Here is a 10,299-nt window from a genome sequence, read left to right as displayed (position 1 = left end):
AGGCTCATTAGAGCTCAGATAATGGAACATCTCCTCCCACTAATGGCCCACGAGAAGCGAAGGAGAGAAAGCAACCCCTCTACAACGTCACTAAAGAGAAGCGGGGAGTTAAAGGTGACTGACTATAGCCCCAAAGTTTTTAGTGTTTGGGAAGAACTTTCTCCTGACCATGAGAGATCTGGAGCATGAAGAATGGGTTTACCAGGATGTGGTGGTTATAAACAGAAGAGACATTCATTTGTGCGGCCCAGTGACTAAGCCAGAGTTCTGGAATTTATCATTCCAGAAGGTTCCATGGCCAATTTCACTGGTAGGCAGGGGGCATGTGAGTTCACTGGAGCCAGAAGAGGCTTTTAGAAGCTGTGGGGGCTGCTTGCCAGGAATAAGGGAAGACAGCTAGGCCCAGCCTGGTTTGCATTCATTAGTCCCACGTAAATCACAGGCTCTGCGCAAGGACCCCTTCTCCAGGGAAGGATTTGACAGGGACCAGATAGACGAAGTTGACCAAGATGCTCCGAGCATCCAACCACGTGTGCCAACCAGGCTCCTACGTGTCTACAGCTGCTAGAAAGCAGGAAGCATTGGGGTTGAAGTATTTTCTGGCCAGGACTCTACTGTTACCTCTGCCAGGGGCCATAAGAAACTGGGACGTCCCTTATTGTCCACTTGTCTCACCCTGAGCCCCCCTCCAAGCATGATTGCTTTCTTAGAAATCGGCTGACTTTAAGAAAGTGCAGAAAGCAAAAGAATCCGGCCTAGGGGTTCCAGGCACAAGAAAGCTCTGAGCAGACCCTCGCTGCATGCCCGACCAGTAAGACTTCCCTTACAGGACAAGAGCCACAAACAAGAAGTGTCAACAAGGGCCTTGCACGCATACGGTGGACAGTTTCTAACTGGTCCCATGAACATCACTCATGCTAAAATGAATGGAAGCAAAGAGACTCTTGGTTTTGGGCCTTCCTGCCCCACTAGGCCAGGACCATCTCCTCATCTCCTGCAGGTGACTCAGGACCCCTGAGCAAACTTCCCTTGAGTCCCTGAGCAATGCTACTAGTTGGTCTGAGTTGGAGGCGCCTGTTTGGGGCGTGAGCAATGCAATGACCTACCTAAGTCTCATCCTTCCCACATTCCCCCCATATGATAAAACCTGCAGAGGGGGGTATCCCACAGCCTGCCGTTTGGGGAAAGAGGATGTGTGGGGTGCGGGGTTCCGAGCAGGACACGGAAGTTTCACAGCCTATGGCCTTGGCCCAGTTATATCCCATGTTGGGGGAGCCGGAGAGAGCCATCACCAGGGCAGCCAGACGGAACACGACTAGCATTCAGGAGGCCCTGTGACCCCAAGAGCTCTCCTGCTGAGGCACCCCAGCAGACCTCCCGCAGCCTCCTGCTCAGGGAAAGGGGAAACCCCACAGAGATGGCCTGCCCTGTGCTCTCTCCTGCCAGGCACACTCTCGGCATCCCGTGTGGCCTCCTGCCCCCTCCTCCTCAGGCCTGGGCCCCGTCGCTCATCGTAGAGGACACCACCGATGGGTAAGTCACACCTGAGACCACAGGAGAGGGCTAGCGTTTGCTGGGCACCGTCTCTGTGCCGGGCACTCAGCTTTCCTCCACGGATGACTTCACTTTGCGCTCCAGTAAGCCCAGCGACGCAGGCACAGCTGCCATCCCATCCTACAGACGGGGAGACTGAGGCTCGGAGAAGTGAAGCGGTCCAAGCCCGCTGCCAGTATGTTAAACCCCACCGGCCGGCTCCAGAGCTTTGGCTCGTGCCTTGTTCATCTCACATCCCTGGAGGAGGCAACGCTTAGCCCGCCACCCCAACCCCTCTGACGACCCTGCACAGGGCTCCTGGATGGGAAGAGACTGTGGGCACCCGCTCAAACCCTCCCTCACCGGGGGGCCAGGGTGCGGGGGTGCACTCCTCACCTCCCACTTCATTCTTGTGGTTTGCACACGCTCCTTTCCCAGGGCCCCGGGTGCTAGGAAGTACTTGCCATTATTACCCCTTTAGGGACTGGTGCTCCTGTCTTCTTTGAGACTGAGGGGCCTTTGCACAGTGAGAACGGGGCGGGGGGGGTGGGGGAGGACCATCAGGATGCCTTCCAGGAGGATGAACGGCCGGGCCTCCTGCCCACAGGCCTCGCTGGGTCGGCAGGAGGCAGCCGTCCTACTTCCAGATGCTGACCCCACCGCCCGCCGGGAGCCAGGGACATCCTGAAGAACCGCTCCAGCCGAGCAGGCTCCTCCTGTTTCCCTATCGAGTGTGTGCATTTGGATCCTGTCTTTCTCTTGCCATATGGGACACGGCCAGACAGGAGGCCCGAGCTCTCCCGGTCTCCAGGTCCTCATGCCCACGGCTCCAGAGCCACACAAGGGGTGCCCAGCCTGAGACACCGGGCACTGCCCAGGGTGACAGGCACCGCTACGGCCCTGCACACAGCGTTGGAGGGGCCAGACGAGACAGAAGGGGCTGTGGCTTCCTGCAAGAGGACCGGGGGCAGGTCAGAAGGAGCTGAGGCTCTTCTGTTCCCCGCTTCTGCCCATCGCGGGGGTGTGCCCTCAAGCCTCGGGCTCCCATGTGAGGGAGTGAGGAGGGTGAGCCTCGTCGCACCACTGTCCAGAAGGCCTCATGAGCTGCACCAGGCGTGGGATCCAGGCCCTGAAGGGCGGGAGGGAGGGCATGCAGGAGGGGGAATGAATCAAACAGCCCCACTTGGCTCTCTGCTACACGAGGGCTTCAGGAAGGTTCTGTGGCTATGGAATGTCTGACCATTACTGGGCTGGATACTCTTGGTCCTTCTGACCCAGGGGGTCGGGGTGCTGTGTCTGCAGGAGTGCCCTGCTCTGCTCATTCTGCCCCCACTTGGCTGCCACAGAGCCAAGGTAACCTGGGTGGGCCAAACGGTCGGCCTGGAGGCAGGCGACCTGATTGCACAGACTAAGACAATTCCAAGACTCCAGAGTGGCTCACGTTAACATCAGGAGACATGTCACGGGTATATCCCATTCAGATGGCGCACCCCGCAGAGCCAGCCCCCTTGCTCTGCCCCTTTGTGAGCTGAACAGGACAAGCAGACAGGAAGCCTGCCCCGGCACCTCCTCACCCCAGCCACCAACATCCGTCCCCCAGGGCGCCCACCCCTGCGGTGGGCACAGGGACTGGAGCTCCTAGTAGCACAGTCCGCGGACGGCACTCCGCAAGCTGATGTGAAAAAGCAAACGCAATGACAACAGCACCCGGTTGAGACTGCGGAGGGAGTTTAACAGGCAGAATGGGATTCCTGGGCCTGGAAGGGGTCCAAGAGCTCTGCGCTCCCCGGGAGCCCCCGGGGTCTCAGCAGCACTAGCAGAAGTGGTGCCCCTGGCAGCCCGGCTCCCGGAAATCTGAGTGGAGACTGGGATGTGGCTCCCAGGCCTTCTCCTTCCTGCTCCCCTCCAGGGTCCTCTCGGTCAACATGAGTCCTCTCTGCTCAGATTGGACCCTTAATCCTCAACTGGACCCTCTCCCCAGGTTCCCAGGGCCAGGCTGCCTGTCACAGCACCTCCTGAACTCCCAGGGCAGAGTGTGGGGCATGTGGGGCACCTGGGCCCAGAGCATGACCTGATGGTCATGGATCATCATGATCATCATGATTCAGGGATCATTCTGGTCCTAGGCCCCCCAACGCACTTGACTTTGAGGAGGGAATTCAGGGGCTGCTCACGGGGCCACGGAAACAGCTGAGGGTCTGGTTTCCGGCTGAGCATCTCCCGGCCAATGTCAGACCCACGAAGGGCAAGGCTGCCCCTTCTTGTCCAGCCTCCACCCTCTGCTTTCAGTTTCAGGTCAACGCCTGACTATCCTCGCCTGCCAGGGCACCGAGGGCGCCGTCCATTTCATAACACAACCTACCAAAATGCAAGTGAGCTGTCATCCGGGCAAGTGTGAATGAGGAGCCAGGGAGCCCGGATGAGGGGAGGTGACCTCAGAGCTGGGAGAGCAGGAGGTCATTAGCAATTGGCAGACAGTCCTCCCAGCTGGGCTGGAAGGAGTCCTCCACTCTTCCAAGGCAGAGGAGCTGTGTGCAGTCAGGAGCCTGGGTGGTGCCAGGCCGTGCTGCCCGGGGCACACTGATGGGGGGGGGGAGGCTTAGACATAACCACACCTCTCCCTCCCGCTGGGGCTCCAGATCCAGCCCTGGTTCACCCTCCTGTCCCTTCTAAAACTGCCTCGCTCTGCACCACTTTCCCGTTGTCACTGCAGCACCAGCATCATCCACCTGAAGCACATTTTAAATATATGCCAACGTAGAGAAGATAATCCCGGGCGCTGCAGTCACCTAAATTCAATGATTTCCAACTCCTACCCAGCCTTGTTTCATCCATAACTCCCCCTACCTCTCCAACTTCCGCCCCAGACATCGTCCCATCTCACCTGCAAATACTCCACAAGGTTTCATGAAAAGATCAGAGGTTTTTTTTTAGCACAAATCCACAAAACCATTATCATTCCTTTGAGAAATGATACCACTTTCTGATTGTCGTCAAACATCCAGTCAGCGATCCCGCAGATCCGATTGTGCCGATTGCATCCCCGACGGTGTCACTTGCTATGTTCCTCTGTCCTTCGGGTTTCCTACGAGGTCATAGGCAGATCGAGAGACCTAAGCCAATTCAGGTACGCTTGTTTGTGGCAGGAAACATCCAAAGGGCTGGTGTTCTATCCATGAAGAGGCAACAGTATCCACCTGGTTAGCTCTTGTTGTGATATTAGCAGGCATGGGGGCCCAATCCATTCATTCGTTAGACCCATTCATTCATTCATTAGCCGTATGCTCCAAAGAGGGGGAACTTCATAGGGAAAAACAGAAGGAACGCTGGAGACTTCCCCTTCTTATACACGTTTTCCAAAGAATGAGCTGCTTCCTTAGCGTCCTCCAAGAGTGGCCAATGACCGCTCGACTTTTCGCATCGTTATAAAGGCGTTTGACATCTTTGATGTATTTTAATCCGATGCAGTCAAGCCCTCATAGTCATCACCCTAATTGATGTTTGAATGGCCTGATCTTTGGCCACTAGGCACCACCTTGGCTCCCGCATCCACTTTGAGAGTTTCTTCGCTTTGTGGTGTGACAAGCTGCTTGAGGCTCATCCTGTACATTCACCTCACTCTTCATCTATTTCAATAGAAAGTCCCCTGGCCCCGGCCTCCAATCTGTCTGTGTCTTCACCACAGCTAGATGAATCCTTCCTTAAATTAACTTTAGCGCCGTTGCTCTTCTTGGGGGGCAGTGTGATGCCGGGAACAAACACGAGCTTTGGAACTGGGGAGACGCGAGTTGGGAACCGGCCACATCAGGGACTGGCTGCAGCACCCCGAGCTGGTTATACCCACCCCCTGAGCTCCAGCTGCCTCATTTGCAAAACTAAGAGTAATAACACCTTGCCTTACGGGGTTATGGCGGAGGTTTGATAAACGTGAAGCACCTGGCATCCAATCTGGTGACCAGGAAGAGCGTGTCCACATCTATTCATTTTCTTCGTGTTCTTTTCAAGACACGTCGATGGCTTCTAATGTCCGCCCCACTGTGCAGACCTTCAAGATCCCTTTGGCTGACCTACTCCACCTACCCAGTCTCGTTTCCATGACTGTTCTTCCCATCCACCTGCCATTTTGATCCCACTGGCCTGCTCTCATCAGACACGCTAACACCCTCCACCTTCATTGACACCGTCTCCTTTATCTTAAATGCCCCATGTCCTTCCATTTATTCAACTGTGAAGACCCAACTCGGATCGTTCTGTTTCCCCAACCCCTTCCAAGCCTCCTACTCTTCCCACCCCATGAAAGCCTGCCTGTCCCCAGGAGCCTGACTGGGGGGCTACATCTATTGTAACCATTGTTACCCACCACCTACAGACTCGGGAAGAATATACTTCGAGAAATGTTCTTTCTGAAGCCAACGTGGTCTGCACACAGATCCCTGGGCACATTATCTGTGTGTGTGACCGTGACCACAGCAAAGCCACTGAGAGTGTGCTTACACATGTGTACGTGGGCGTGCGTGTGTTTGTATGCATGCATGCGTGTGCGTGTGTGTGTGTGTGTGCGTGTGAGTAGGAAGCCAGTGTCCTGGCCTGTCCTCTCTGACTCAGAATCACTCAGAGCCCCTGAGGCTGTGCCCCGCCCTCCGACTTCAGCCAGGACGTGGGAGGACAACTGGACCCGGATCTTCACAGAAATCAGGTGATGATCTCCTTGGGGGGGGGGGTCTCAGTTTTCCAAACCAGATGTGACCCCATCTGGAACGTGGAGAAGAGCCACAAGTGACTAAGGAAAGCTTCCCTGTCCAGACCTGACGGCTGGACCCAAAACCAAAGATGATCTCAGCGCAGAACTTCTCCACGGAAGAACCATCCTACAGGGCAGTGATGAGTAAGGACGCTTCCCAAGATGCCTTTGCTCCCCAGGCAGGACCACCACCCCGCCCTTCGCCGCTGGTGACGACAAACAGCCCCAATGTGCCACAAACTCAGGGAGGCTCCTGGGACGTGATGTGCGCCTCCCTCCCTGGACCCCGGCATCAGTCTCAGGATGGTGCCCACGGGCAGATCTCAATCCCTGCTGTGTAGAGAGGCAGAAAAACCCCACCTGGGCTTTCTTGGGTCTTTAGGGTCTAAAAGTCCTGCTCCTTCCCTCCAAAGGCATCACCTAGATTAAGGGGTTCTAGCCAAAGCAGGATTCAAATCTCAGCATGGCAAGAGCCATGCAAGCAATAAAAGTGGAATTTCCTGGGGATCCCTGGGTGGCTCAGTGGTTTAGTGCCTGCCTTTGGCCCAGGGCGCGATCCTGGAGTCCCGGGATCGAGTCCCGCGTTGGGCTCCTGGCATGGAGCCTGCTTCTCCCTGCCTCTCTCTCTCTCTCTCTCTCTCTCTCTCTCTGTCTGTCTATCATGAATAAATAAATAAATATTTTTTTTAAAAAGTGGAATTTCCCCAGATGACTGAAGAGATGGGGAGCTCTGGAATGCAGAGGGGCTGGGTGGCACCCCAATAAGGAGATGGCCTCTGCAAGGGCTGGCAGGGGCCCCTTAAGTGGCCGCCTGCCGACTCTGCTCTGAGTCCACCTTTTGCTGTCCCAAGCTGTCCCAAGGAAGACCCCCAGGGTAACATGCCCCAGGGGACCGAGGACGTGGGCAGAGTCCCTGGGCTGGTAGCTCTGTGCCCAGGGGCATCAGAAGAGCAGGCTGCAGCGTGGCCGTTGCTGGAGCAGAAAGTGAGAGACAGCCCCCAATTATTCTAGAAGAAAGTGGCCTTTGGAACGAGTGGGCATGGGGTGTGCGCTTTCCGCAACAGAGTGTCAGTGGAGTGTCAGGTGGTCTCATGGGTGTTACAGGAGTGGTGTCGCCCCCGTCCCCCCCACTTCGGTGGGGTGCATGAGGGCGGCTTGGCAGCAGCAGACCGCTTGGCTCGCAGGTGTTCATCGACTAACAGAAGCCGCACTTGCAGGGCCTTGTGGGGGCTGCGAGCAGGAGGAGGCTTCGGCGGGGGCGCAGCGCAGCTGATCACCACATGCCGTCGCATAATAACATGTAATAGCGGCGCACGGAGCACCAGGCTGCACTCGAACACCCAGCACCGGCTTGACAGCGCGGCGCCCTTTCCTTCCCAGGCTCGCCGGGGAGCAGCATCTGGGGGCGTGAGGGCCAGGCCCTGCTCCGGCTGCACCCCCCCAGCCCCAGTTCCTGCACCGAGCCCTGTGCCCCAGGCACCACTCAGGGGCGGGGTCCCCCAGTGCCCACCCCCGGGGGGCCTTTCAAAGATCCCGTGACTGCTCTCTGCTCCCAACCTATAAACAGAATGCGCTTCTGTGCATCTTTCTGGAGCAGGTCGTGGGTGCAGGCCCTCTCCTCTCAGGATCTCCCCCCTTGGCTGGGCCTCCCGGGGGCTGTGCAGGCGGGACCCAGGGCCCCTCTGCCGGCTGCAAGCAGTATGGGGCGCTTCTACGGGGGCGCCAGGAAACTCTGTCAGCTTGCTTTGTGAGTCCAGTGGTCTCTGAGCCGCGGCCAGGACCCTCCATCGCTTGCTTTGCGCTCAGCCCCCCGGACGGCGCGCCCCTGGCGCCCTCAGCCCGCTCCACCCAGGGCAGGCTCGCTCAGCCCCAGCAGGAGCCAGGCGCCCCTTGGCTCTCAGGCAGCTCGCCCTTCACCCTCACTCAGCTCCTGTCTTTAGGGCTGATCTCCGCCACGTGTTTCAGGCTCTATTAGAGGGTCATTCCACGAAACCTCCCCCGAGCATCACTGTCACGATGCATTTCATTTTCCTTGTGGCGGTCCCTTACCTTTTCACTCGGTGTCCACTGGGTGCGAAGCCTGGTCAGGGCCCTGGGGATCCGCACTGGGCCGAGCAGTCGGCGGGGCCTCGCCATGACCTTCGTGGGTGCTTCCTCCAACAATTCAGATCGAAAATTCCATTTTACGGCTGTGTTGGTACAAAGATGAATACATTGATAGTGTATATGACAACATTTGTTTTCAACCTAAAAGTTCTTTTGTTTCTTCTGATGTTAAAAGAAATGAAAATTAAGGGCACCTGGGTGGCTCAGTCTGTTGAGCTTCTGCCTTCGGCTCAGTCATGATCTCGAGGTCCTGGGATCGAGCCCCACGTCTGGCTCCCCGCTCAGCAGATGTCTGCTTCTCCCGCTCCCTCTGCCTGTCATTTCCCATGCTTATGCTCTCTCTCTCTCTCTCTCTCTGTCAAATAAATGAATAAAAATCTTTTTAAAAAATACATACAACAGGGCAGCCCGGGTGGCTCAGCAATTTAGCGCCGCCTTCAGCCCAGGGCGTGATCCTGGAGACCCGGGAACCAGTCCCGCCGGAAGCCTGCTTCTCCCTCTGCCTGGGTCTCTGCCTTTCTCTTTCTCAATCTCTCTGTGTCTCTCATGAATAAATAAATAAAAAAAAAACCACACAACATAAAATTTGCCATTTTAACCCATTTTGAAGCTCAGTAGCATTAACTACATTTCCATTGTTGGGCCACCATCACCACCGTCCATCTCCAGAACTGTAAGTGGTGGGATCATACAGCGCTTGTCCCTTCGTGCCCAGCTTATTTCACTCAGTGTACTGTCCCCAGCGTCCATCCATGTCATGGCAGGTGACAGGGTCTCCTTCTTTAAGGCTGAATAATATTCCACCGTGTGTACAAATCACACTTCGTTTCTCTGTAGGGCCTTGCCTTTGTTGTCTACTGCTATATCACAGCATCTAGAACCTCGCTGGCACATGGGGTGGGGGGTGCGAATAAGTGTTGAAAGAGAGGCTTAAATGAATTATCCGTTGAGAGCGCTTCTTTCAGGCACGTCACAAGCCATCTAAGAGCACGAGCCAGGGTTGCAACCAGCCACCTGCACTCTAATCTCATCTGTGTAAACACACGGCACACAAGCGAGCGGGTCTGAATGCCACCAGGAAGCAGGTGTATTTCCTCACGGCCACCCCAGGCACACAATCGGAGCAAGCGAGAGAGGTCACAGAGCTGAATGTCGCTGGTGCTCTTGAGCTTGGAAGTTACGGCCTGAACTTTGGCCACCTCTGCCTGAGGAAGTGCTACCTGGAACCAGGCCCTGGAACCCCAGTAGCTTTTCTGGGAGTCCCTCAGGGTGGGAGCCCAGCCATCAGCGGCCCTGTGTCACCGTCTGTCTTCCTCGGGGACACAGGACTCCTTCCACGCAGGCCCAGGCCCGCTTGAGCACCAGAGCACACGGTCAGCCCTGCATAAGCAACAGCCAATGAAATGGTGGGAGGTGGCAAATGATGGTGTTGGGGCCCCCCTGTGCGAAATCTGCAGCCCACCTGGGGCTTTCAACATGTCATTTGTCATTCCACAGAGAGCGCCCTCTCCACTTTCTCTTTGAACAGATCCAAAAAAAAAAAAAAAAAGAACAAATTCCAGAAGACTCAGGTTATTTGCCCTGAAAGTGGTCGGCGGGCAGCCCCGGGCCGTCTTTCTTGTCCCATTTCCGGAGCGCAGACCCAGACCCCAAGAGGGTGCGCGGCCTGCCGGCCTCTGCTCCAACACAGAGGGACGCTGCCGGCTGGCGGGATCCTATTTAGGAGGCCAGCAGGAGAGCACAAGAAAGGCTGTTATGTCTTTCCACAGAAAATTCCAGAACCTTTAACCCTCCACTGGAGCCTCATGGCCCAGAGTTTGATGGGGGCTGCTCTATCTTTTCCTGTCAGATTTAGACAGCTCAGCATGGCGCCCTTTTGACATGAAGTAATAATTGTCAGAGAGGGTCAGGGCTGCGGC

The 10,299-nt window shown here is 56.3% G+C and overlaps 1 long non-coding RNA gene across 1 annotated transcript; it reads left to right on the top strand.

Moving 5' to 3' along the window:
- Positions 1 to 222: 222 nt before the first annotated feature.
- LOC119869990 lies at positions 223 to 1,777 on the top strand. The gene is made up of 3 exons (XR_005354948.1): positions 223 to 1,000; positions 1,447 to 1,533; positions 1,639 to 1,777. It is a non-coding gene; the product is annotated as an uncharacterized LOC119869990 (long non-coding RNA).
- The last annotated feature ends 8,522 nt before the right edge of the window (positions 1,778 to 10,299 follow it).

This window comes from Canis lupus, chromosome 2, assembly GCF_011100685.1.
Source record: "Canis lupus familiaris isolate Mischka breed German Shepherd chromosome 2, alternate assembly UU_Cfam_GSD_1.0, whole genome shotgun sequence".
Taxonomy (NCBI): Eukaryota; Metazoa; Chordata; class Mammalia; order Carnivora; family Canidae; genus Canis; species Canis lupus.
This window is presented reverse-complemented; position numbering and strand designations above follow the sequence as displayed.